Source organism: Eptatretus burgeri, chromosome 7 (assembly GCF_056783735.1).
Source record: "Eptatretus burgeri isolate ZD-2024b chromosome 7, Ebu_testis_v1, whole genome shotgun sequence".
NCBI lineage: Eukaryota > Metazoa > Chordata > Myxini > Myxiniformes > Myxinidae > Eptatretus > Eptatretus burgeri.
The window spans coordinates 42241688-42268187 of NC_140967.1; the positions used below are offsets into that span (position 1 = coordinate 42241688).

At 41.9% G+C, this 26500-nt stretch overlaps 1 protein-coding gene and 1 pseudogene across 5 annotated transcripts in view; both read left to right on the plus strand.

The window, feature by feature from the left end:
- The window catches only part of LOC147023109 (phosphofurin acidic cluster sorting protein 1-like), a 177783-nt gene that overhangs the window by 1979 nt on the left and 149304 nt on the right, over window positions 1-26500 (plus strand). The gene's annotated exons all lie outside the window — the stretch shown is intronic.
- Window positions 17269-25927, plus strand: LOC147023110 (uncharacterized; annotated as a pseudogene).

A 26500-nucleotide genomic window follows, 5' to 3' on the forward strand; every position in this document is an offset into this window, starting at 1 on the left:
TCTTTTTTTTTTTCTTTGATTCATCACCACCTGATCTATTGGAGGTTCATCCTTCAGGACTCATTGTGGGGGTTATGTGGTGATTATAGACCAGGTATTGTCCCAACAAGTTGAACATAGCTGCGGAGGTGGTGGAGTAAAGCCTAAATGGTGAAGACATGACGAGAACTAGTATAAATAACAAATTGGCTACATTTAGGAGCTGTCTGGGGTTCCGTGAAAATCCTGAAAAGAGCTCTTGGAGCAAAGATGTAGCACACAATCCCTGAATACGCTCGTAAGCCTAATAGTCCAAGAGCTATTTCAGGTAAGACCTCTAATTAAGGAATTATTTCAACCCACACCGCAGACAAGGTCTGAGCGCATATTTTGTTGGTATAAACGTCCCAGGACATGCCAAGGGAGGGTGTAAAGTCACATTGTGGAAAGTTTTGTTTTTTCGTATTGGCTATTGTTTGTGATTGGGGTGATACTCCAAGATGTAAAAGGATATGAACAGAAAGATAAACTGATTAACTGCATCTTAATGATAACTTCTTCTATTGTGGCAATAATCCATTAAAACGAGAGACCAATTCAATCACCGAAGGTTTTTAGTTCATATAATACACGTATTCATTACCGATGCTCTGCTGGTCCTCAAATGGCGGACTTTTAAATTGGTCCGCATGTCTGTTAAAAAATTTGTATTTGGGATAACCCGTGTTCTCCTTTCCAGATTCTAACCATATTGTGCATGTATACAGTATTGTTAAAGGACTGAGATGGACATGCACACAAATGTTGGTACCATCGAGTTCAAAGTCAAATGTCAGTTTCACACAGTGATGAAAAATGCACTGGCTATGATGACATGTCGCGTCTTGTACAGAAGGAGGAGTGTCGTTACATTTTGACCTTGCCGTGTATGTTAAGGCAAAGGAGATCCGGTGGAGAACACCGGATGAGTTTTCTGACATTGTCTCCTTGGCAAAATGCATGAAAACTCTGGATTACAACATCTACTGGTAGAGTCTGGTCAGTGTCTATGGAACCAGTACGGCATCTTCTCTTTTGCGTAGAAAGTCCTATAATTGTGGAGTCTGAGCCCACAAGGTTCCGATGGAATGTATGTTCTGTCTACAGTGACATGCCTTCATACGGTGGTTGGGATTGAAAATTGAACACCCAGTGAATTCGGAGTTACCGAGACAGAGGTGATGGAGCAGTGAGGTATTTAGTAAGTACGGTGGTTCCAAACTTTTTGAGGCCCACGACAGCGGATTCAAATAACTCCTGGCTCCCTCCCATTTTGTTAAGCTGGGATCATGTTTACATTAGCTTTAATCAACAAATTATCTCGATCAAAGTCTATCAACATATTGCGAAGAGACAAGCAACCATCAAGTTCAATAAAATACACTGAGAATTGATACAAAAGTTATCTGACAGTATTGAAAGGCAATCAAGTGATATAAAAAGCAAACACCATGACAAAATTAAAGTAAAGATACCAACTGATGTCAGAGATAAATAGCAATAACATAAAGCTTCCAAAGAAGAAGAATATGATATCATTCTATTGAGATGCTTGTGCCTGCTTCTTATGGAAAGCCTGCCATTTCTAGGGTTTGTGGTGGAGAGTACATAGTGCATATAATTTTCAACTTCCAAACGGTTTCTTGCCTTTGTCTTGATTTGCAGAAGTGCAGGAATTCCAGGCTCACAGATATGTGGAGCTAAAAGGGAAGAGCATTTGCAGGGCAGGCTTTCCAACTCTTGGATATGAGTCATTGACTGGCCAGAATTCTTCCGTGGAACGCTCTTTGAATATCTCCTTTGATCATGAGTCATTTTTTCAGTTCCAATAACTCGTCCTGATCTGGGACTGGAAGTTAATCAGATCTAAGGGAGAATGGATTTCTTGCCAATTTGGTCATTTGTAAATGCTATGGTCTGTCTGCAAGTATATTTACCAACGCCACCGAAGGTGGACCGTTGGAAGTTGTGTATTCACTGTGTTGTGTGTTTTTTAGTGTCTGTGAGCAGGATATCTGAAAAAGTTTGGACGTATTTGGACGAAGATTGGGGGACATGTTGGGTGTGTTATAAGGATTAGATGATTATATTTTGGTGAAGATGTGGATCTGCATATGAGAGTTTTTATTGTTATTATAATTTGATTTTTTTCAAAGTTAATCTTCACAATTGAGAGATAGGGCCAAAAACAATGCATAGCTTATTTCAAAATATTTTGCATGGATTCGAATGAAACTTGGTGGACAGATTGTGTGTGACAAGGACGACTTGAGTAGATTTCGCTGAGTTTCCGGATCCGGATCTGAATACTATAATTTTTAAAGTGATGATTCACAATTGAGAGATAGGGCCAAAAACAATACCGTAGATAACACGATATTTCAAAAAGTTGTGGACATGTGATGACAAAACTCGGTGGATGAGTTGGTTGGGTCACAAGAACAAGCCGATTCGATTTTGGTTAAGGTCCGGATGGAGATCCTACCCATCGGTGGACACAAAATGTAAACTGTTCAGCCTGTTGGAGGTACATGCTCTACCGAGTGCCATTCTCGTTACCGTCGCCGGAGGAGAGGGTATTGCATTTGTGTCCGTTTGTTTGTTTGTTTGTTTGTCCGCACAGAACTTTGGTATTTTTCTCTGTAATTGTTTGTCGGATCGAGACAAAATTTTCACCATCAGAGTGACTGCTCATGCAGAATATTGTATTGATAATTATGATGTCATAGGTCATGTTGTGTGGCAGCCATGTTGGAAAAACGGCAAACTTTGGACATCTTTATCTGAAACAGCATCAAGGAAAAAACATTGAAACTTGGCACATGGCAAGTACTCCTCAAGGGGAATGTTTGATTTTTATTTATTTATTTTTCTGACGTCATCGGTGCCTTCGTTATGATGTCATAATTGCATACGTAGAACGCCACATCTGATCAGGATGAATATTTTTGAGGGTTATCTCGGGATAAAAGGGTCCACTGAAAAAAAAAATCGATGATGTCATCAGTCATGTGATTAAGCAGCCAAATTGATTAAAAAAAAAAAACACCTTCAAAAATCTTTTTTTCTGAAATGACTGAACAGATCGAGGTGAAACTTTACACATATGACTGTGTATCCATGAGGAGCAAAAGGTTCACACATATGATGTCATAGGTCACATGGTTTGGCATCCATATTGGATTTACCCGAAAACCTCTAAAAATTTTCTTCTCTAGAACAGCTGGAAAGATTGAGGGGAAACCACACAAATGTTGCCCAAGCCTTGGTAATGCCAGGGTATTCATAAATAATTGATGTCACATGGTCTGGCAGCCATGTTGGATTGAGTGAAAATCTTAAAAAAAAATTATTTCTTTTGAACTGCTTAATCAATCGACATGAAAGTTCATCATGATGATCTGGTAGTGATGGGGAATATATGTTTTAAATTTCAACCTGATCGAACGCATGGCCTGGCAGCCAAAATTATTGAAATTTTTTGAATCTAGGTTCTTTTTATTAATTTTTAATTTTTTTATTATTATTTTTAATATGGCTCACTTGACTGTGCATGAATGGTTTTGAGGGTAAAGGAGTAGCAGCTGAAATGCAAATCCTATCCAGGTTCCTCCTGATGACTCTATCTTTGCTTTTTGTTTGGGTTCCTTCTGATTACTCAAATGCAGGACTGTACCTACATATTTGGTCTTTCATTTGATTTGAATTGAATTTACTTTTATCCCATTCTGAATTCATTTGAATAATAATAAATGTCATGGGCCAAGGTCCGGTGTCCGATCAAAGCCGGACATCTTGGTACCCGGTCATCACTGCTATCAGTTATAAAGTGGCAGTTCTAGTTATGTCTCATTAATTATGTAACACACCAGCACAAAATACACTACACAAAACAAGTCCTGGTGAGGGTCTGCAATCTCTGATTGCTCTTTTTCTTGTTTGTATTTGAACTTGTTGGAACTTGTATATTAAATAGTTCATAATTGAAATTCAACTTCATTGCTTTTGTTGTAATTCAATAACTTAGCTATCCATTGCTCTTATTAACATTCCTCCTTCACTTGCTTTGGCATACTCTTGATAATTTAAAGTTTTGTCGGGCTGAGTTGGCGAAGCCTTATGATTGGACAAATTGGCATTCGGAACTTGCAGCAACAGAAATGAGACGGGGCGTTGGAGACTGACGATTGGGAAAAGGGAAGTTATGGATTATTGTTGACGACTTCTCATTGACTTCTGTACGATTTTTATTTTTTTTTCTACCACAAGGAGGTACATAAACTTACTCAGAAGTCACCTTCTTATACCTTCTTATACAAGTTATACAGTCAACCAGATTGACCACATCATCATTAACAACAAATGGTGAAGATCTCTACAGGACGTATGCACTTTTCGTGGTGCTGATGCGAGCAGTGATTACTATCTAGTTGCAGCAAGTATCAAGCTGAAGCTCCAAAAGGCAGAAACATAGAGTCAAGGTAGAAAACATCTAGACATTGCCAAACTGAAGTCTCAAGACAACAGAAGAGACTTTGTCATGGAATTGAGAAATCGTTTTAGGCCACAAGTTGCTTTAAATGAGGAAGAAGACCACAATGTTTCGAAGAAATAGGATACCATGAAGGAGGTATATAAAGAAACCGTACAGAAAGTCATTGGTTTTAGAAATAAGAGATATAAAGAATGGTTACAACTGGGGACATGGAAGAAAATTGATGAAAGGAAGCAGTTGAAGGAAAAGCTGTTGAGCACCAATTCACTTAGGCACCAGGAACAGGCCCAGCACGCCGACGAGGCCAATGGTAAAGAAGTCAAGAAGAGTACACGCAAAGACGAGAGATCATTTTTGGAGCTGTTAGCTGGTGAAGCTGAGCAGGCTGAAGTAAGGGGTGAGATGAGCATCGTGTATAAGATCACCAAACAGCTGTGTGGTAAAAACACCAAGCACTCTACCCCTGTGAAAGATAAAAGAGGGAATGTCATATTAACAGAACTTCAACAAGCAGCAAGATGGGTTCAACACTTGCATGATGCCTTGAACAGCCCAGAGCCAGATGAAGCAGCTGACCTCTACCAGCAGAGGACATCCTAGGATCAACATTGAGCCACCTTCTGAAGAAGAAATAGTCAGAATTGCAATCAAAGCCATGAAGAGTGGAAAAGCCCCTGGCATTGATTCCATCCATGTTGAAATGTTCAAAGCTGACAGCACTGCCACAAGGGTGCTCACTGACCTCTTCAGGACGGTTTGGACTAAGGACGCTATCCCCGATGACTGGACAAAAGGCCTTATTGTCGAGTTACCCAAGAAAAGTGATCTTGATAACTGTGACAACTAGTGGGGGATAAAACTACACTCGATCCCCAGCATGGTTCTTTTGTCGGATACTCCTCATGTCATCAGCAGGATTGACAAGGTTATTGACATCAAGTTGAGATGGGAGCAAGCAGGATTCAGAGCAGGAAGAAGGTGTATCGACCAAATCCTTTCATTACGTAACATCACTGAATAATGCTTAGAATGAAACACACCTCTTTATATCAACTTCATTGACTTCCAGAAGCCATTTGATAGTGTACATCGAGCGAGTCTGTGGAAGATACTAAGATCTTATGGAATTCCACAGAAGAAGGTTACCCCAAGAAGCAAATTCTATGAACACTTTGAATGCAGTGTCATCATGAACGATTCCCTGTCGGAGTGGTTCCCGGTAGAGTCGAGAGTTCACCGAGGTTGTATCGTATCACCGACCCTCTTTCTGATTACTATTGACTGGATCATGAGGAACACCATATCAGATAGACATGGAGGTATCCAGTGGACCGTTTCTACCAAATTTGAAGAACTGGACTTTGCTGATGATTTAGCTGTTTTGTCATCTAAGGAAATACACATTTATAAGAAAAAACAAAAACGAAACCTGTCAGGCTTGCTAGCTTTTCCAGAAGGACATATCTCAATGTTAATACCACCAAGACCAAGGTGATGAATATCAACACCACACCTCCTATATCCATTACTGTAAATAGAGAAGTCTTAGAGACTGTAGAGGAGTTTACATACCTGGGCAGTCTCATCAGTCAAGATAATGGAGCCAAGAAAGACATCAAGGCAAGAATCTGCAAAGCTTGCAATGCTTTCGCTCAACTCAATTATATCTGGAAGTCGAAGCAGTGCAACATGAAGACAAATATAAAACTTTATAACAGCAATGTCAAGTCTGTTCTTCTATATAGCTCCTGTGTGCTGGCGAGTAATTAAGTTGGATATGAGCAAGGTGGAGTCTTTCTACAATGGATGCCTTCGGATATCAATAAGATATCCAACAAAGACTTGCATGAAAAAAACTGGTTGCCACAGCATTGCCATTGAAATCGAGTGTTGCCACCTCTGATGGCTTGGCCACATGCTTGGAATATCCCCTGACCGAATTCCTAATGTTGCTTTGGGATGGACATCATCAGGAAGGAGGAAACCAGATAGGCCAAAAACCAACTTGGCATAGGACTATGGTCACTGATCTGGAGGAGATGGGTCCATCATGGTGTGAGGCACAGAATGTAGCTCAGGATAGAGATAAATGATGAAAGCTTGTAGCAGCTTTATGTCCCGTTGGGACGAAGAGGATAAGTAAGTAGAACATTTTGATTGAATCAAAATGTTCTACTAACAACATGAATCGACTGTTGGAGAAGCACCCTGATGACCATGTGATGATTAGATTTTGGTGGACATATCCTTCAATGCTACAAACTCCTGTACTCTCACTCTGTCTCATCATAAAGATGGAGTTGTGAATCGTTCAGTCATCCTCCTGCAGTTGGGTTGCTTTTTTTTTTTTGAGGAGATTGGTGGCAGGATTTGCACTCTAGCCGCCGTAAAACCCTTTACTCTGCAAAGCACAAACCAACAAAGAAAATTGAAAACCCGCTCCAGGAGAGGACTTCTTGTGCAGCTGCTCTCCACAGGGCAGCTCACCAGATGACGGGATTGGGGCAAAGCCTTCGGGACCCCCCACTTTTTGATGATTGGAGGAAAACCATGGGGTAACCTTCCTGGGTCAGATTGCGGTTGTGTCTGTCGGGGTGGTGCTGAGGTATCGTCCAGCAGACGGCAGTCTCCTTGGGTTAACCTGAGGCGGTCTCTTCGGGTGGGTGCCTGGAATGTTCCATCCCTAAGAGAGGATGATCATTTGTCTGTTACCATCTGAGCTCAAGCGTTTGAATATTGGCATTGCAGCACTCTCTGAGGTTCGGAGACCGGATAGTGGCGACGTCATATCTGTGGTTGATGAGAGCCCCAGGCAAGATATTCTTCTAGTCTTGGGGGATTTCAATGCATCGACTGGAACTGATAGGGATCATTATGAGACAGGTGTTTGTCCTGAATCAGAATAGCACTAATTTCCTTGACTTTTCAGGAAGTCATGGACTTGGGGTGGCTGGTTCATAGTTTCAGCACCCACAGGCTCATCTCTGGACTTGGTATTCCAACGCTGGTGGTGTGGCAAAGGAGATTGACCATGTGCTTGTTGATGATTGCTGGAGGATGATCCAGAACTGCAGGGTCCACCGGAGTGCTCAGTTCCTCAATACTGACCATAGGCATGTGGTCGCAACTCTGAAGTTGCAGCTTCAGTTTGGGAGAATTGTACCATTCCAGCCTAGGCTAGATGGTGGCAAGGTCAAGGATTAGAGGGTTGCTGAGGAGCTTGTGAATAGGCTGAGTGGACCTTTGGGGGGTCTGGGTGCTTTGGGGGGTCCTGAAGAGTTGTGGAGTGCCTGCAAGACTACAATCCTTGATGTTGCCGGTGGTATCTCTTGGAATTCACCGAAGAGCGAAGAACAATTTTATCTCTCAATGGACACTGTATACCATTGACCAGAGTTGCAGGGTCAGGCTTAATGGCAGAGCTGAGCTGTTCGGGGCATTGATGCATAAAACTGTACTTGCGCTGAGGGTGGACGAGGAGGCCTATGTGCGTTCTGTGAGGGGGTAGACTCACCTGTGGTCAAGTGATTCTTGCCCTGCGTACAGGGGAATAAGCGCATTACATTCCTCCCAGCATGTCCCTCGGTGAACTGCAGTTAGAGTGGAGGGTGTGGGCTCTTTATGGAGGAGTCCATTGTGAAGGCGCGCTGGGCCGGTTACTTTGAACGGCTGTCCTAGGCTGATCCACCAGCTGTTGAGTTGGATGTCAGGGGTGTTATTATCCCTATTGCTGACCCTCCAATCAACTGTGATCCACCTTAGTTTGTGGAAACACAGACTGCGGTGAACCTGTTGAAATGGGGTAAGGCTCCTGGGATCTGTGGCAACCATGCTGAACTTCTCAAGACTGGTGGGAATGCTGTACTCATGTCATTGCATCAGTTCTGTGCTCTGCCTGGAATACAGGCATCATCCCAACTGACTGGAAGAGGGACCTTGTTGTCCCTCTGGAAAGGGAAGGGTGATTGCCAGGACTGCAACAATTACCGAGGGGTGACGTTGATCTTGGTACTGGACTAGTTCTTCGCTCGGATAATTCTTGATGGAGTTCACCACCATCTGCTTGTGCACCAGCGCCAAGAGCAGTCAGGCTTTCCACCACAGGTCAACGATTGACCGTATCCTTGCTCTTCGGCTCCTCAACGAATGCAGATGAGAGTTTTGGAAGGGGTTGCTTGCAGCCTATGTTGATCTCTGCAAAGTATTCGATTCAGTGAATTGAGATGCCCTCTGGAAGACTCTTGGTCTTTGTGGGGTGCCACCGAAACTGATCAATCTGATCTCTGAGCAATACTCTGATACGGAGAGTGCTGTGAAATGTGGTGATACCATCTCTGACTTATTTCCAGTTGTTACTGGAGTTCATCAGGAGTGTGTACCCACCCCAACACTTTTCAGCGCTTGTATGGACTGGATTCTAGGGAGGATGTCTGAGAGATCAAAGCTGCAGTGCATTGTTTGTGATTGTCAAAATCTCTGAACTTCATTTCGCAGATGATGCAGTCATGTTTGCGGAGACTTTGGATATCCTTTTGCGGGCCCTTGAGGTGCTGAATGAGGAGTCATTGCTGCTGGGATTATGGGTTCCCTGGGTCAAAACTAAGTTCCAGCCTTTCCATGACATCTTGGTTGCTGCTATCCTGTCTGTACCTGTTTGTGGTGAGGATGTTGAGGTCAAGGAGAGATTCACTTATCTTGGCAGTGATATTCATGTCTCTGCTGACTTTGAGCCAGAGGTCAATAGATGTCTGGGTCGGGCCTGGGGAGTCATGAATTCACTGTATCATGGGGTGTGGTGCTGTTGGTACTTGTGTAGGAGGATGAAAGTCCGAGTCTTCAGGTCCTTGTTGCTTCCAGTCTTGCTGTATGGATGTGAGACTTGGACTCTGACCAGGGACCTGAGATGGTGACTTAATTCTTTTGGTACGAGGTCTCTTCAGAGAATCCTTGGCAATCGCTGTTCGGACTTTGTGTCCAATGAGCGGTTGCTGAGAGAGACCCAAATGAGATTTGTTACCTACATAGTCCGTGACCGTCAGCTATGACTGTATGGACATGTGGCTCGTTTTCCTGATGCTGATCCTGCTCACCAGATTCTCTCAGCGAGGGAGTCTCGTGAGTGGAGGAGGCCAATTGGCTGACCATATGCCTTCTGGTTGCGGAAGTTTGTTCGGCATCTCAGGGAGATGGGGATGTGCCTGGCATCGACCTGGGGGATGGCCAGACGGAGGCGCCTGGAGTACCGGCAGAAAGTGGACGCAGCGATGCGCTGCTCCGGCGCATGCTCCCATACCTGACCTGACACCACCGTTCTTCCTTTCTGTCATTTTGATTATGCCTCCTGAGTGGCCACCACCCCTTCACCTTCTCTGAGGGCCAGTAGTTAATGCCTGGCCAGGTTTCACATGCAGTCACAGACGAAGTCGACTTTCTGGTCAAAATTTCGGCCCCGATTCTCACCCGAGGCGATTATTATAGTTGATGATACTTTATTTTCAAGTATAAATCCTCCCAAATTTCAGTTATTTTACCCTCGCACTGATCAGCACATTGTAGTCGTTTGTAAGCAAATTGATAATAATGTGTTTATATATCAGCTAATGATCACACTCCTTGGTAACCGATGTAAAGTTCCATTGACTGTAATTGCCATTCTGCTCTGCGTCTATATAAACTCTGGTACGGGAGTTTGGGAGATGTTGTCTTTGCAAATGATTTGACAATTGCCAAGCGTCTCAAGAAGGCCGTTTTTAATTCACTGGCATTTCCTGAGGGGGTTTCCTAGCTGCTCATTTTGATGAGTGCTGTTGCTGAAAATTGACAAAGCAAAGTAGGACGTCATGAAAGTGATGAAATGTAGTGATTTTTAAAATTACAAAACAGCATGTTCACCAGGATTTAATCACAGAGGGGTGGTTTGGCTGGAGGCAATTGAACATGAAGGTATTTGTCTCTGGGCAACACCCTATCTGTAGTTTATTTTTGAGAGCAGGCAGCCCCCTATCTTTATTGAAAGGCTCTCCTGGCATCAACGTTTGAGGACTGTGTCGGTCAGTTCTGGCTTGAGTGCAGCACCGAACCCAAAGCAGCACTTAATTTCAGAATCCTGCTGCTGAAGCTACCTAATGTTTGCCATTGTGCTGCCAGTCTATACACCATTAAATCGGTCTCGTAAAAACAAATCGTCAGCATTGGTTCCTTGGCTAATGCTGGTCCCAAGTTGAGGGTCATCATGCATGTAACATCACGATGCTTCCAGTGTGCCGTTCACATTTTCTTTTACGGTATTCTGAATATACTGCTAACTTTGTGAAAACAGCACCGAGTAGATTAACTGTAGATATCTGCATATCTGCTTCTAGGAAATTATTCGAGGCTCTCTCTCTCTCTCTCTCTCTCTCTCTCTCTCTCTCTCTCTCTCTCTCTCTCTCTCTCTCTCTCTCTCTCTCTCTCTCCCGCTCCCGCTCTCTCTCTCTCTCTCTCTCTCTCTCTCGCTCTCTCTCTGCGTCTCTCTCTCTGCGTCTCTCTCTCTGCGTCTCTCTCTCTCTCTCTCTCTCTCTCTCTCTCTCTCTCTCTCTCTCTCTCTCTCTCTCTCTCTCTCTCTCTCTCTCTCTCTCTCTCTCTCTCCCTTTCCCTTTCCCTTTCCCTTTCCCTTTCCCTTTCCCTTTCTCCTTACTAACCAAGGGTCATGTTTTCATAACATAGCTTAAGAAGGATTTAAAGTTTTTGGAGACTGACATGCAAAAATATACATTTTCTAAAATATCCCTCCAGTGACTACACACCCAATGTTGTTTTGCTTTGTAAATACAAAATCTAAAATGTTAGTTCAATCTTATATTATGCGGAGCATGGTGTATGTGAGTGCGTTAGCATGTTCAGCTGTCTCCCGTTGCGTTTGAAAGCTCCGCACGCAGGTAAAGTTCAAAATTCAACCAGAAGAGATGCATGACACCAAATGAGATAATACATTGTAAATGTATAAATACAGCATGGAATTGCAGTTTATTTAATAACAGTACGTTGATATACGACCTGGGCTGACAGGATGACCTCAAGGTACGTGCGCACCCTTCTAAGGTGTCTAGTCTGCTTTTGAATCTCAGCCGAGCTATAAACTGTCATCCCGGTGTTTCATAGACCGGGTGAATAATTGATGTGTGTGCGCCATCCCTCGGATGGATGTTAAACTGGTCGTTCCATCTGGAGAGATAGAGATATCCATCTTGTCCATGCCATTCCTCCTTAACCCATTGTTTGTCCAAGTCTCCCTCTATTTTTTTTTTCCTTCAACTCCACTGTTGTTGTCCCCCCCACCACCGATACCTCTACTCTACTGTTCCTTTTCTCCTGTTGTGTCCTTCGTAAGCAAGTAAGTTCCATAAGTAAGTCTTCGTCTGTAATATGTCTTCGTAAGTAGTATAGTCTTCGGTGTAAAAAGAAATAGTAATGTCTTTGTGAATAAGTTCCATCGCAGCCGCTGCAGTGAAATTAATTGCAGGCTTTTGATTAAAATGATGCAAAATACGACTGGTTTTAAAACTAGCAAATTACGTGACGAATGTACAATGTGGGCAAATTCCGTGAACGCGACAAAATATTTTCATGATTTCAGCTTCATTTTTGAAAATGGTTTTCATCTGTGTGTGGGAACTGAACTCCTGAAGCGGTGGTTGGCGAGAACAGTTCTTGATGGGCGATGCTTGCTATGTGATGTTTTCTCCGATTTCGCGAGTGAGGAGTTGGACCAGGGAGCGCTGATGAGTCCACATCCCACATATGTAAGTCTGTGTATTAAATGTTTTACTGTAGATCTATATAGAAAGATGGCATCGCCAATTATTTTAATATGCACGAAGTGTGTAGTTTCGTTTTTGTGTTTCGACATACATGTAATATATAAAGCTCTTTCGAAACACTGACTGATATTAAAGATCGGTACCTTCTGAGTGACGTAGAAAGCTGAAATTTTGCATGCCGATGGACACTGGAGGCGGTACACAGGAAAAAATTCACAGAACCATCAGACATCATCCATAAATGAAAATATTTATAAATGAAAAAAAAATGCAGGTGAGTGACGCAAGACAATGCAGAAGCGCGGTAATTTTGTGTGTGTCAGTTAAAAGCTATATGTTGTGGTAAATTTAAGCATTAATAAATGCCTGTAAACGAATTATTAAAATGGACGGTTACATATTACAAGTTTCATAGAGCACACGTCGGTAAATTGTAATATAAACTGCTTGATGTAATGAGCTAATTTTGACTGTAGATGGCAGTATTTTACTGTAAACTGCCTGGTGAGATTCGTTAAGGTGCTGGGACGTTCTCAGACGAAACTTCCAGTATGGATGAGAATCGCATTTGCTGGAACCCATGGGATTGTTCTGTGATACTATATAAACCTGTGAGAGGGTGGTGTACATCGACTGGTGATATGTGACGAGCTGTGTGTTTCCATCGTCCCTGTGCTCGATTTAACTCTGAGTGAACGAGGTGTTAATGTCCAGAGTGATATTAATGCACGGAGCCGATCGTAATCGGGTTGATTAAAACTCATTATGAAGATTGTGTATCGGGAAAGAATTCCTTTGAGCTCTTTAAATCAACCTTTACGGGCCATCGTACGAGAGGACACCGTAACGGGAATCGAAGGATCGACAGCCCCTAAGAATGAGGTGAACACGCGTGAGTTGTGCCGGCAGGACTGGGACACTGAGCGGGGGAAATAATTCAACGTCTGCCGGCACACAAAATTACCGTGCTTCCCCGTTGTCTCGGGTTGCTCACCTGAATTTTTTTTCATTTTTTTTTTTCATTTTTATATATTTTCATTTACGGATGTTGTCCGATGATTCTGTGAAATTTTTTTTTGTTCCGGTGTATCGGCTTCGATATCCATCGGCACGCAAAATTTCTGCTTTCGCCATCACCCGGAAGGTACCGATCTTTAATAAGTCAGTGAGTCAATGGTTAGAAAGAGCTTTATATATCTGATGTATATGTATTTGTGAAAATGGCATAAGGGGAAGGGATAATTTAATTAGAGCAGTTAGATATTTCTTTGGCTGTGTTCAACATCGCTGTCATGTCAAATCCCCAACTAGCCTCGGGTGTTTAGTAACCCCTCATTATCACTCTGATCCCTTTAATTTCACTTTTATATGTCTATCATTTCTCTTATTGTTTTCATGTTTTTAATGTTCTATTTTCCATATTCTTCACGATGGTGTCATGGGTGGCGTAAGCCCTGTGACGTCACCAATCCCTGTGCCGCATCCTGATTGGATGGTTTGAAAGCCAGGGCTTGACTTATTGAGGGGCTTGTGCTGGAACAATTAGGGCTTGTGACGTTTGGATGTGGATGTGAGTTCTGGACCGATGGGTTTAAAGGTTTTGGACCGATGCCCGCTCCTCCAATGAGGAATGCCAGATGACAGCTCCACATGCTGCAAGGTGCTGAGAGACAGTTGGTTGTTTATTGGATCCGTGCTGTATGTAAGCAATGGGAATTGAACATGTGCTCCATCCTCAAATGCCATCCAAGTGACTCGTCGATGGGATCATCCCAAATGTATTTCCCTTTTTTCCCTTCCCCCCCCCCCCACCCATCTTTCTATCCTCCCATGTGTGTTTAAGGTTTTGTGACAAGTCGGTGAGTCAGTTTGTGTTTTCAAGATAAATGCATGTCTCCCACCTTGCCTTTCCTCTTCCGTTTGTTGCTTACTCTCATCCATACTTATTATGAGTTACATGTTTGTCCAAGTACTTCCATACTTACATGTTTGTTTTTATAATTGACTGGCGTGGATGGGCTCCCTACGCTCGCCTCTCCATACGTTGTTGCAGAGATTGACGTCACAGATTTTCTGTATTTACATTATTTGCACCAATCATAATACAAACATTTTTCTACAAATGTATTTGTAATATTTGTGATATTGTATTTATTTGAAATTTCATTTGTGATATAAGGTCTAAATGGTCAAGGGTCTAAGCTGTCTAATCTGTCTGAAGGGTGTAAGGGGTTGAAATGGTGTTGAGGTCGAAGAGGTCTAATGGGTCTTTGGGGTCTTTTGCTTCTTGAGGGTCTTCAAAGGTCTAAGGGGTCTCAGCAGTCTAAAGGGTCGAAAGGTACATTTCAATAGTATGTAAATAATAGATGTATAGTCACATGGCCAGATGGAGGGAGGGATGTACGGACGCACGCACACATGTCGGGACCGATATATATATATATATATATATATATATATATATATATATATATATATATATATATATATATATATATATATATATATATATATATATATATATATATATATATATGTTTGCTTTTCGTTCCGAGTTGATCCATCCGAGTAATTCAATGAAAAGTAGTTATTCTTGCATAACTTTTTTTTGTAAGACTCACTTGGCTGTGCCTGGATGGGTTTCAGGGTGGAGTAGCAACTGAAACCTGAATCCTATGCACCTTCCTCTAGATAACTATCTTTAAGCCTGGCATTGGCTTTGCGGATAGGGGCTTGGCTTGGGATCCAAGGGTCCTGAGTTTTCGCCACATTTCCCACTGAATTAACATCAGGTAGGGTTGACTCGGTCTGTCATCCTCTGAGCTCGGCAAACTGAGTACCAGTGCACTAGTAATAGGGGCACTGCTTCAGCGGCATAGCCGCATCCCGAACCAATGATGCAACCAGCAGCCACCAGGCTGCACCCAATAGTGTGTGCCTCCATCTTTGATGTTTGCTCATTCGGGTTCCTTGCAATGATTCTAATACGGTAGTTGGGCTTTTATTTGATTAGCAGCAGTAGTAACAGCAAGCGTCATGGTATGGTGTTTTGCTGAAAAGAAAAATAAACGCATGACTTGAGCTTTTGAAATTTGAAACTTTGCATACTGCAGTGTACTTTGTCTCTTGCTCACAATGGAAGCACTGCAGATGTAATGTGTCCTTGTTGTTATTTCCATAGCCTTCTATGAGGACAGTTGATGGGAGGTGGGAGAGGGGGTGGTAGTTAGGTTGCCCCTTGAACTGTGGATTTGAACCTTTCCATTGCTGAGAATTTGTCCTGGACATGTAATTACTCCATCGAACATTGCTGCTGAAATCGCCTTCAACGAAGGCAAGAATGTGGGCAGGATACCCACAAATATTGGCCTTTTTCTTTGTTTTTAAAAAAAAAAAATTTTATTTGTAAGGTGCCATGGGATCCTTTAACATTGAAAAACGAATGCTGGCATACGAGTCAGAATACGCCTCCTTTCCAAAAGATTCCATGCTCATTGAAGCTTGAAAAACACCAGGGTGACAGTTTATATTCAGGCCCTGAATAGATAGCTCAAAGACCAGTACACCACTTTAACGTGATGTGTCGGTCTACCCAGAGGTGAAAGCGTCAGGCTTAATAAATGTTTGTATGCATTTGGATTTGCTATTTGCAAAGCAAAAAAAACTGAATGGACTTTCTTTTTACCCATTTTATGATTTGAAAATGTAAACGCTGACCTATTGTTGGATGACCCTGAAAATGACAGCTATCTTTTTGCATTATGAAATGTGTGTAGGAGGTGGAGGTGGTGGTAGAAGGGCGGGGGGGGGGGGTGGGTGGTGGAGGTTATTTTCTGGTGGAAGGAATTTGCTTCGCTCTGCGGTTTTCCTCCAGGCATAGGCGAAAGGTGCATTTTGTTTATCATGGTTTATTTCCAAAGTAGAATGCGTTATTTTTGATTCGAGTCTTGTTTGAGTGTACAGGATTGTCATAAAGCAAATGATGGGGCTTTCAGTTGCAGTTTCCAAACAAAACTGAGCGGTCCCTTAAATTAACTTTATGAACGTAGTCTGAGTTTGGTGTCTTTGGTCATATTTATTCCCTGCTTCCTTTGGTTGTGTGTATGTGTGTGTGTGTGTGTGTGTGTGTGTGTGTGTGTGTGTGTGTGTGTGTGTGTGTGTGTGTGTGTGTGTGTGTGTGTGTGTGTGTGTGTGTGTGTGTGTGTGTGTGTGTTCTTCCACCACAAGTTGCCAAAGGGAACATGGGTTCTTCTCTTTATATTTTCCATTTGGTGAGTCGTGGTGGAAGAATGCTGATGATGCGACATGCCAATTATGAATATACCCTTTGGCACCACGAATGTAAATTTGTGTGAACAATGGATTTTATTTTTATTTTTTATTTTTTAGTTAACTTTCAGAAATGTTATTTTAATTTTGACTCCTTCACTAAAAGGAGGAAGGTGGTGTTGCTACAGCAATGTCAGGCTGTTAGAAACGTGTGAACAGGTTTTACATGAGGTTTTATTCTCTCATAGACATAGTCATTCTGGAAAAATGAGTCAACCAGGATGTGGGATTTGGGTGTGGTTACAGAATTTTGAGTTTAAGAGTGAAGGAAGGTATGAGTGGAGAGTGGAGAGGAGGGGGAGGAAAGGGGGGGGGGGAGGTTGGTTGGTTTGTGACACACAAAAAGTTCCATGCACTATTTTGAAGATATCCTATGTTTTTTTTAACCCACTTTTTATCTTCGGCTGATGGCAGGATATCTCGGTGACAATATGTTCACCTTTGAGCACCAAACGCGCATCTCTCGATTTACGGAATATATACTGTTTCGGTTATGGAAAACGGACCCTGGGGAGTTGCATTCAACATGTAGGGAACCCTGAGTTCGTTATTTAATGGGGATGGGGGATGGCCTTGGGAAGGTGGGGGAAGGGGAAGGGGAAGGGGATGGCCTTGCACAGAGGATGGCCTTCCCTTTGCACAGGAGATGGGGGAAAATGTGTTGTGTGGGTTTAGCTCGGCTTTTCCCCTTCAAGTAATTCCATGGTGTGGCCTGAAAACAATGATGCCATAAGGTCCTTGGCATGCAGCAGGAGCTCCACACTGACTTGTGCAATCTTTTCTTGCTCGCCCCAAGAACCTTTAATTCATCTACTTGAGATGCGGAAAGAGCAACCAACAATTTGCCTGTTAACCCATCTGGGCGAGGCACTTACTCGCACCTCACACCGTTTCCTCCAAACTTATACTGCATCCGCTGTACCTCTCCACATACGTCACTTCCACACCTCTGCCTTCCCTTCCTTCCCCTTCCTTCCCTCCAGCTAGTGGATTAGCATATTCTCCCCCCCCCCTCTCGCCACCCCCCTGTTCACGTTGGGGTAAGCAGGACTCCACACTTAAGCCTTGCTCTCCCGATATCTTCTTCTTCTCCTTCCTCCTGTCTACTTTTCCAGGATGATCGTGATGGTGCGCCAGTCCTATGTTTCAGAGCAAGATTGTAGAAGAGGCTTCCATAAGTGCAAAGGGATAAATTGCTGTTCTTTTTGTCTTTGATTTCTGTATGACTTAAGACCATTGTGCATTGTAAATACATGCTTTATAATTGGTAAACATTTCAAACTTGCTCGATTTGTGTCTTTTCCCATCATTGGTTTATGCCTGGTGTTGGCTAAAAGAGCAGGTTGCGGGTAACCAAACATGTTCTGAAAATTTATCAATATGATTATATGTGCATTAAATAGTTCGATGCAAACTATTGTGGTTGCCTAACTATTGGGAAAATTAATGAAATTTAACTCCGAAGTTGTTATTTCTCGAGGCCGTTGAAAAAAACAGCCGCGTGCCCATATATGGATGGTGACGTCACGTTCTCCAAAAACAAAGTGGACGCTCACTCGCTCATTGAAGAAGTGTCCAGTTCAGCGGGCCGTTCTTTTGCTTTTTTTGAGCTTGCAACTGTCTATATTATCCTTTTTTTATTTTGAATTATTGTAGAACAAAGTTATTTGGATATTTGTACATCATGCCTCGTACGTGTGTCGTCATGGCTGGAAAACGGGTAATCGCTCCCACCGATTCCCGAAGGAATGAAACATTCGCCGGCAGTGGATAAGATTTGTACAAACAAAACGGGCGAATATTCCCCCAAAGAAAACGGGTAAAGAGGACCCTTTGGATAGACTTGTCATTTGTGGTGACCATTTCACAGCCGAGGATCACGAAGGCATAAACACATCTGATCACCACTCTGTGAATATGAGTTGTTGGTTGACAAGTTCTCCAGATACTGCTCTGTCACAGAATCAATTGTTGAGTTCAAGTGAGAAAAACCTTGAAATGTATTCTCAAAGAGTACATGGAAAAACACATAAATAAACTTTCTGAAAAACACAAGCATGAAAAAGTTTATCAACAAATCAACTTATTGTTGATTAAATTACTTTTTTTTAACAGCATCAGGAAATTGGGCTATTTCATTTCAATTGTAAAAAATTGATCAATTTTCCACTTTTTTTTTTTCTAAATTTGGTAGAATATTTCCCAATGAGGCTAAACATGTTTTGGTATTAATATGCCACAACAGTCTCTTGAAAGTTGGGGTTTGTTCTAACTGTTTACTTTCGCTGGGGTCAAGCTCAGCTGTCAGAAAGACTTCAATGCCAAGGCTACGGTGTATAATATATTTGGGTCCATTATTGATTCATTCTATTTCTGACTCTTAAGTGACTCCAGGGTTAAAAATTATTATATCAAGTCACAGACGAATCAAACTTTACATTATTTTATGCATCGAACAAGAAAATGAAAATCTACAAACCAATCTGTCTGGTGGAGTCTGTCAGTGTGAACTGCCGAACAGTCAGTCCTGCCACTTGTACACGAAATAGGCCGTTTTCTGGCACTTGCAAATGGCTCAGGGCCAGAAACTCCATAGTATAAATTCCCATCATCCTTCGACTTGTCCTTCGCAATATCAGAATGAAAACACTCAATTTCATCGCCGCTGAAATCACTCTCCGATTCGCATCTCGCCATTGTTCACACGCTGTTTCCGAATGTTCACGAAGTTTTCGGAGAACGTGACGTCATAGCATCTTCGGTAAATTCCGGTCTGTTTTTCGATCACTGACAAAAGTTTTGACTTAAAAGTTAATTTTAGCATATTTTGAGTTTCAAATGTAAGAAAATAATTGCCCAACGATTATTAATGTGATTACAACCTTCGAATCACGCGAAGTCATCAGCGACCCAAAACCTGCTCTTTAATGGCGAGGGTGGTGGGCTTGGGATCCTCGGATGCTGAGTTCAAATCCCACTCGGCTGTTGAATTAATACCAGGTGGGGTTGACTCTGCCTGTCATCCTTCCAAGGTCGGCAAAATGAGCGCCAGCATGCTGGTATACTATGTTGGAGTGGCGACCCATCCAGGATTGTGTCCAATAGTCAAGGAGACTGCTTCGGCAGCACCAACGCTCTGCACAGAGTATTGTCCCAATGAACGGAACAGAAGATCATTGGTTTGGCATAGTGTGTACATAATAAATAAACAGGAAGTTCTGTCCCATTAATTCACTCTGAGATATCTGACTCCCACCCATGATTTCACTCGGCCGTATGTAATGAGTAGACAAGGTGTGGAGTCAAGAGCACGGTTCCCAAGTTAAGGTAGCCAAACCACCAGTCAGGTTACACAATTATTTATTAAGAGCGAGGAGCCTGCTTGGTTTGGTGGCTTCAATGGGTGTCCGCAGTTGATATCAGGCTGCGGAATTATCCTCGGCTTGTCGGCTTCAAGTTCGAAGGTCAGGGAGTGAATCCGAGAAGCCCCCTCATGATGGCCCCCCGACCCCAAAAACCCTAACAATACATCCTTGAAAATTTGTACATAAAGTGAAATTCCGTTAATTTAACCCTGTTTTCCCAATCGACTTCCATTATGTAATAGGAGATGCGTTCCTATGGGCAAAATTTGGGCCTCAAGACCCAACAAAAACAAACTCAAGAATGCAGCAAACTTCTGTTTTTGGAGCACATACTCAATAGAAATCGACGATTTTAAGCATTTAAACCGAAACGCTTAAAGCAACTTGGTAGCGTTTAAAGGTGCGGCCGCCAGACCTGGTGCATTGTGTCAATTTCTAAAGCAAATTGGAAACTTGCTTTTATATCCTTTATTATCACATATTGTTCTCACTGTAGACGTTGCCTAATTATTTTGCGATTTGGCAAAGTTTTTCACTCGCTTCAAACCCATCAACGTATCTAATTTTCCACCCAAGATTATTCATTTACAGTCTCTCTTCGAGAGACGGTCTCTTCAGAGTGATCAACACAATGGACTGAACCAAAACAAGCCAAGCTTGATGAGTGGCAGGAAAAGTGTGGAAAGCTTGTGCAGAAGATGGCTTGGAGCAGTATGAAATGCCTGCCAGGACAAATGACAGATTGTACATTAAGGCCCAGTCACACCTTGACGTTTTAGCCAGGAATGGCAACGTATAAAAATGCACGTAAAACGTTGGCGTACGCTGAAGTTTTCAGGTTTTTTTTTAAAGTTTTGGTCGTATTCATAACGTGTTGGTCGTATGCATAACATATTAGTAACGGGCACAGAACGTTTCGTTGTCTTATAGATAACTTATACCAACGAATGCTTAGCCTGTTGTCGGCGTTCACAACCTATGCCCAACGATAGTTTAACTTAGTCATAGTGCGCTGCACGTATCGCCGACGAACTCGTGGCGTTCTCTGTTAAAAAGCTGCCACATGCAGATTTAAATCATAACCGCCTGAAAAGTGGAAGTGTCAACATCGCAGTCACAACTTGACGATTTAGCCAGCGTATGCCGACGTATGAAAAATGTGTCTAAAACGCTGGGACACGTCGAATACGGTATGGGTAAGTTGTGTATACGTTAGGAGCACGATGAAAAACAATGAAGTACGCTGGCATATTACGTGGTACGTCTAGTACGTCGTGAAATTTCAAGCATGCTGAAAATTTTACGACGTACTCGACGTATGGCTCACAAGTTCCGCATACGCTGGCATAAGTTCTCGGCACGCTCCGCGATCGTTTACACACGTCGGCCACACGTTACTTGTAAGTTACTCATAAGTCGAAACACGTCGAGGTAATGTTTAGCATACCCGAAACTTAATTTTTAACCTACGAGTAACGCGCTTTGAACCTATTAGTAGCGTGCTTTGAACCTATGTGTAACGTATCTCAAACGCACATTGGCGTATGTAGACGAATTTGATTGACGTCTTCCGGACGACCACAGAACTTACTGAACGTGTTTCTAACTTACATCTACCGTATAATGGCGTATTGGCAGCGTTTAAGGGACTTGGTATATACAAATGGGCTTCACAAGAGGAACCCGTCAGTGTTCCAGACTCCATGTTGAGTAGATGTCAATGTCAGTAGCAGTAGCAGTAGTAGCAGTAGTAGTAGTAGTAGTAGTAGTAGTAGTAGTAGTAGTAGTAGTAGTAGTAGTCGTAGTAGGTCGAGAGAATTTAGTGATGTCGATGTTAGTAGTAGTAGTAGTAGTAGTAGTAGTAGTAGTAGTAGTAGTATCAGTAGTAGTAGTTCGAGAGAATTTAGTGATGTCGATATTAGTCGTAGTAGTAGTAGTTTGAGAGAATTTAGTGATGTCGATATTAGTCGTTGTAGTAGTAGTTCGAGAGAATTTAGTGATGTCGATATTAGTCGTAGTAGTAGTGGTTGGAGAGAATTTACTGATGTCGATGTTAGTAGTAGTAGTAGTAGTAGTAGTAGTAGTACTTTCAAGTAACGTGTTGCAAAGTGTGAACAACGTTCGTGTAGCGTGCTTACAAAACGTTACTCATAGGTTAGAAATAAGTTTCGGGTACGCTAAACATTACCTCGACGTGTTTTGACTTATGAGTAACTTACAAGTAACGTGTGTCAACGATCGCATAACGTGCCTACAACTTATCGCCAGCGTAGCGGAACGTGTGAGTCATACGCCGGCATACGTCGTAAAATTTCAAGCATGAAAAAAATTGAGGAAAACCCAAAAGTTCAACGTTTAAAGCCAGCGTACTACGACGTATGGCAGTGTTTTTCAGCGTGCTCTCAATGTTATCAAAATGTACCCATAACGTATTCGACGTGTGCCAGCGTTTTAGACAAATTTTCCAAAAATCGGCATAAGCTGGCTAAAACGTCAAGGTGTGACTGGGCCTTTAGATTGATTCTCCGCTCCCACCCCCATTCGTTCTAGCTATAATGTAGGGATTAAAATTTTTCTAAAAGCGAACATAACGTGTCTTGTAACACATTTCTTCCCTAATTTAAACGTTACGTTATCGTGAAATTCCATATGTTGAGTCGCCGTATCACGAGGGACGTACGTATTCTTGTTTAGTGCCAAGATCAGGCAATGTGTTGTGTTGTGATCTGATAATATCCAATCTCCCATTGAGATGTCAAATCGGATCATCTTCGACTGCTTGGACATGATATCTTGATAACAGATGATCGAGCTGATTCACTTGGGTGGGGTAATTTGCAATTATGTGTCGTACCGGGTATTGCAAGTGTAATATTACTGGAAGGTGTATAAAGTTGTGCTGCTTGAGAGATTGTCGAGGGCAGTGTTTGAAATAAATAATTACTTTTTCCAGTTATTGTGCTCTGAATCATTGCGCACGAGTGGTGGCATGCATGCAACCTATTAGTCCCAGTGTTTTCCATGAAGACGTGCCAGAAAAGCTCATGGGTAGCATTCTTGTCTTGAATACAAAATATCATCCTCGGGCTTCACAAGTTGGATGTTGTGTTTTGGATTGCCAGCTATTCTTTGTTTGAGGACCCCTTTATTGGGAAGGGAGATTGAGCAAGGTTTCTGTCTTCAAGCGCTTGTTTGTGGCCATTAAGGAACTGTTACTTTGTAAAATAGTCGGGTATCATGTGCTGCTACAATGGCCAAATGTCAAATTCCTGCCAACTTGGATTTCAGCATTTTTCATATCTTTCACTCTCTCTGTTCTATATAGTTATTGCAAGTGATAATAGACCACAATACGTCCGTATCTAACTCTCTGTTTCGTGCAACATTACTGGGGGCAACTTTATTCGTGATCAATAATTCCAAAAATATTATAAGCATTCAGAAAATGTGTGTCCCCAATCCTCAAAATTGCTCATAAAACGAATGAAAAAACGAATAATTTCGGTAAATAATGTCACATTAAATTTTGCTGACAAGTCGATTCGCGTGATAAAATTGGCCAATCGGCATTACCGTATTTGACGCTCAGTGAAATTGATGACGAAGTTTCACAGAATAACCCAATCATGGTCGCCGTGCCATTGCACTGCGAACCAAAGATGGCGGCACCCACTGAATGCAGTTCTACGGCGGATCGTACATTTTCTTCAAAATTTTGCATTGTGCACGTAGATTCTACAACAAAAAGTAACTTCATCGTGTTCAATAATGAATCGTGGAAACGATTTGTCGATTTTCGCGAGCAAATCGATGAATTACAACCGCAAAGAGAGTGATATAGTTAGCGAGATTGCATCAAAGCTTGGTATTGATTTTCACGATGCTGCGACATGCATTGCGGCTCAGCCCTCGCCGTCGAGTAGCCTTGGCTACCACTACAATTGCTACAAGCGCTTCTGTGACATCAGTAAAATCAGAAGAAAAGAGAAGTCATTTGCAAAGAAATCTACTTCTCAAGGACAAGGTATGTGTAAACTCATCCACCATGCATTGATAATGACTTTTAACATTAACTTATGTAACGTGAAATTGGACATGTGAATGATGCATCATTCATGATGATGATGATGATGATTTGGTGGAAGACTAAGTTAGTGCCTTTGTATCATGTTCAACTTGCTGTAGTAGTACAATTTTACTGTAATTTTGGAATCATGGTTATTCAGGGAATTATAACTGTTAATGATTTGATATTAAACTTAAAGCCATTATTGGAGTGGGGGGGAGGGGGGGGTGGACATAGACTACAGGAACTTTTGCAAATCTGTTAACTGGGGATCAGCGAAGCAGGTGCATACAACAGCCTTCCCTTCCATGTGTGTTTCATTCAAATTCACCTCGTATCTCTTTGTAGCCTCTATAGTGAGGCTATATATACTCTTTTGATATTGTAAGTATAAATTTCACGGAAAAATAAAAGTGAGGAAATATTCGCTTGGTTACAAAGAAATCCTACGTAAACAAACATGGAAATACTGTTGTTTTTAACCGGCATCGCTGGTCCCTCTCTCACAAATGCACAAAAATTACTTACGTCCGCCCCTCCGATAGCATGCTGGCTTGTATTGTAAGCAAAGGAGAGAATGAAAAGATTTGTTGGGAGATATTACACAACACAAAGTCCATTTCATCTAATTTCAGCCAGTTTTCCAGAAATTTATGGAAAATGTTGAATTTTGAAATGCCTGTCTAATAAAAGGCATACTATATTCTGGCCACAAAAGAGGTGTTTTGAGATTAAAATTTTACAACACAATATCTATTATCTAATATTGTAATGTTACATTTTAAATAAATAAGCAATCTAATTGCATTCTCTTTGGTTGTCTTTGCATCTTCTATCATTTCATCAATGCAAGTACAGGAACAGACATGGACATACTGGATAACCGACCAAGTGACTTACACGGAGGACAGTCAAGCCAAAAGCGTGTGCTTCGTTCAGATGGCAAGGACAGCCAACGAGAGTGGAGAAAACGTCATGTGTTTCCAGAGGAATGCATAATTTGCCACTCAAACAAGTACAAACGTAATAATATAACTGGTAAAAGTTCAATTGTAAGGTTAGTCAAATGTGAGCTTATTTGTGGTGGGCAGCTCCTGGAAGCTGCAAAGCAAAAGGAAGACATTGCACTTTTACAGCAGATACAGGGTGAAGATTTGGTAGCCCGTGAGTCGCAGTACCATCGTGACTGTCACAGAGCCTGCACAAGATTCCTGAGTAAGCCGTGTAAGCCTTTGACACCCATTCAGAGTGGCTACATGAATGCTTTCATTGTATTCAGTGAAGAAACGGTGAAAAAAAAAGATCAATTCCAAATAAAGAAATCTTGACTTTGTCAAGATTAAACCTTATATTTATCCACGCGATCAAAGAGGTTGAAAATGTAGATGCTCCTTATAGGACCTGGAATTTAAAGACGCGTCTGCAAAGAACAATCCCACAACTTGTGTTTGTCACGCCCGCCAATAGAAGCATGAGCGACATCGTCTTCAGTGAAGGACTTTGTGCAGAAGACCAAGCCCGGGAACTTGTTGATGACACTGACACTACTTCTGCAGAAAGTTCAACAGATGATGTAGAACCAATTGAAAGAGGTAGCAATGGATCCCAGCCAAACCGTCTGCAAATGTTATTTAATGCTGCCTCAACATTGAAGTTATCAATTGACAACAAGAACCTCACAGTCCCATGGTCATACATTTGGAGTATCATTTGTTAATGGGTTTTCATTAAATCTAAAACATCTGTTCCAGTCAGGACTTTTCCCAATTTCCCTGCCTCTTTTTCTCTCGGTGTTGGTGCTGTGTGTGGTTTGTTTCAGTTTGTGTGGGTTATGCTTATTTGAGCTTATGGCTCAAACGAGATGAAGCGCATAAATGTTAATCATAATAATAATAATAATAATAATAATAATATATTCTTATCATTAATTCTCTTAGTATTTTTTTTTATTATAAATGCACGTTATAAATTTATGAAGCCCAACAGATAATAACATGTTCACTGAACAATCTGATTAAAAAGCCAGGAAGCCATCATACACTTCATGTACCATTTGTTTATAATATGCATTTTCATGAACTGCTCGTTATAAATTTCTGAGCACCCCTTGTGCGTGGGGACATGGATATTCTTAATCAGTGACACATTTCCTACAAACGCATTAAACTTTTAAGTTACCCCCATCATTGTTGCACGAAAATTGAAAATTAAATGCATGTATATACTGCGTGCCTTATGGCCGATAACGAGAGAGTTGTTCTCTGGCTATCAACTGAAGTTTCATGCCAAGGTCGAGTGCCCTCCTACTGGAGATGTTCTCACGAGTCATGTCGTGTTGATGTAGTAGTCATTCCTCTTTTTATTCGTATGCAGCACAAGGCCGCAGGTAGCATAATTGGCTGAAAGTGTGGCTGTGCTGCTGATGCAA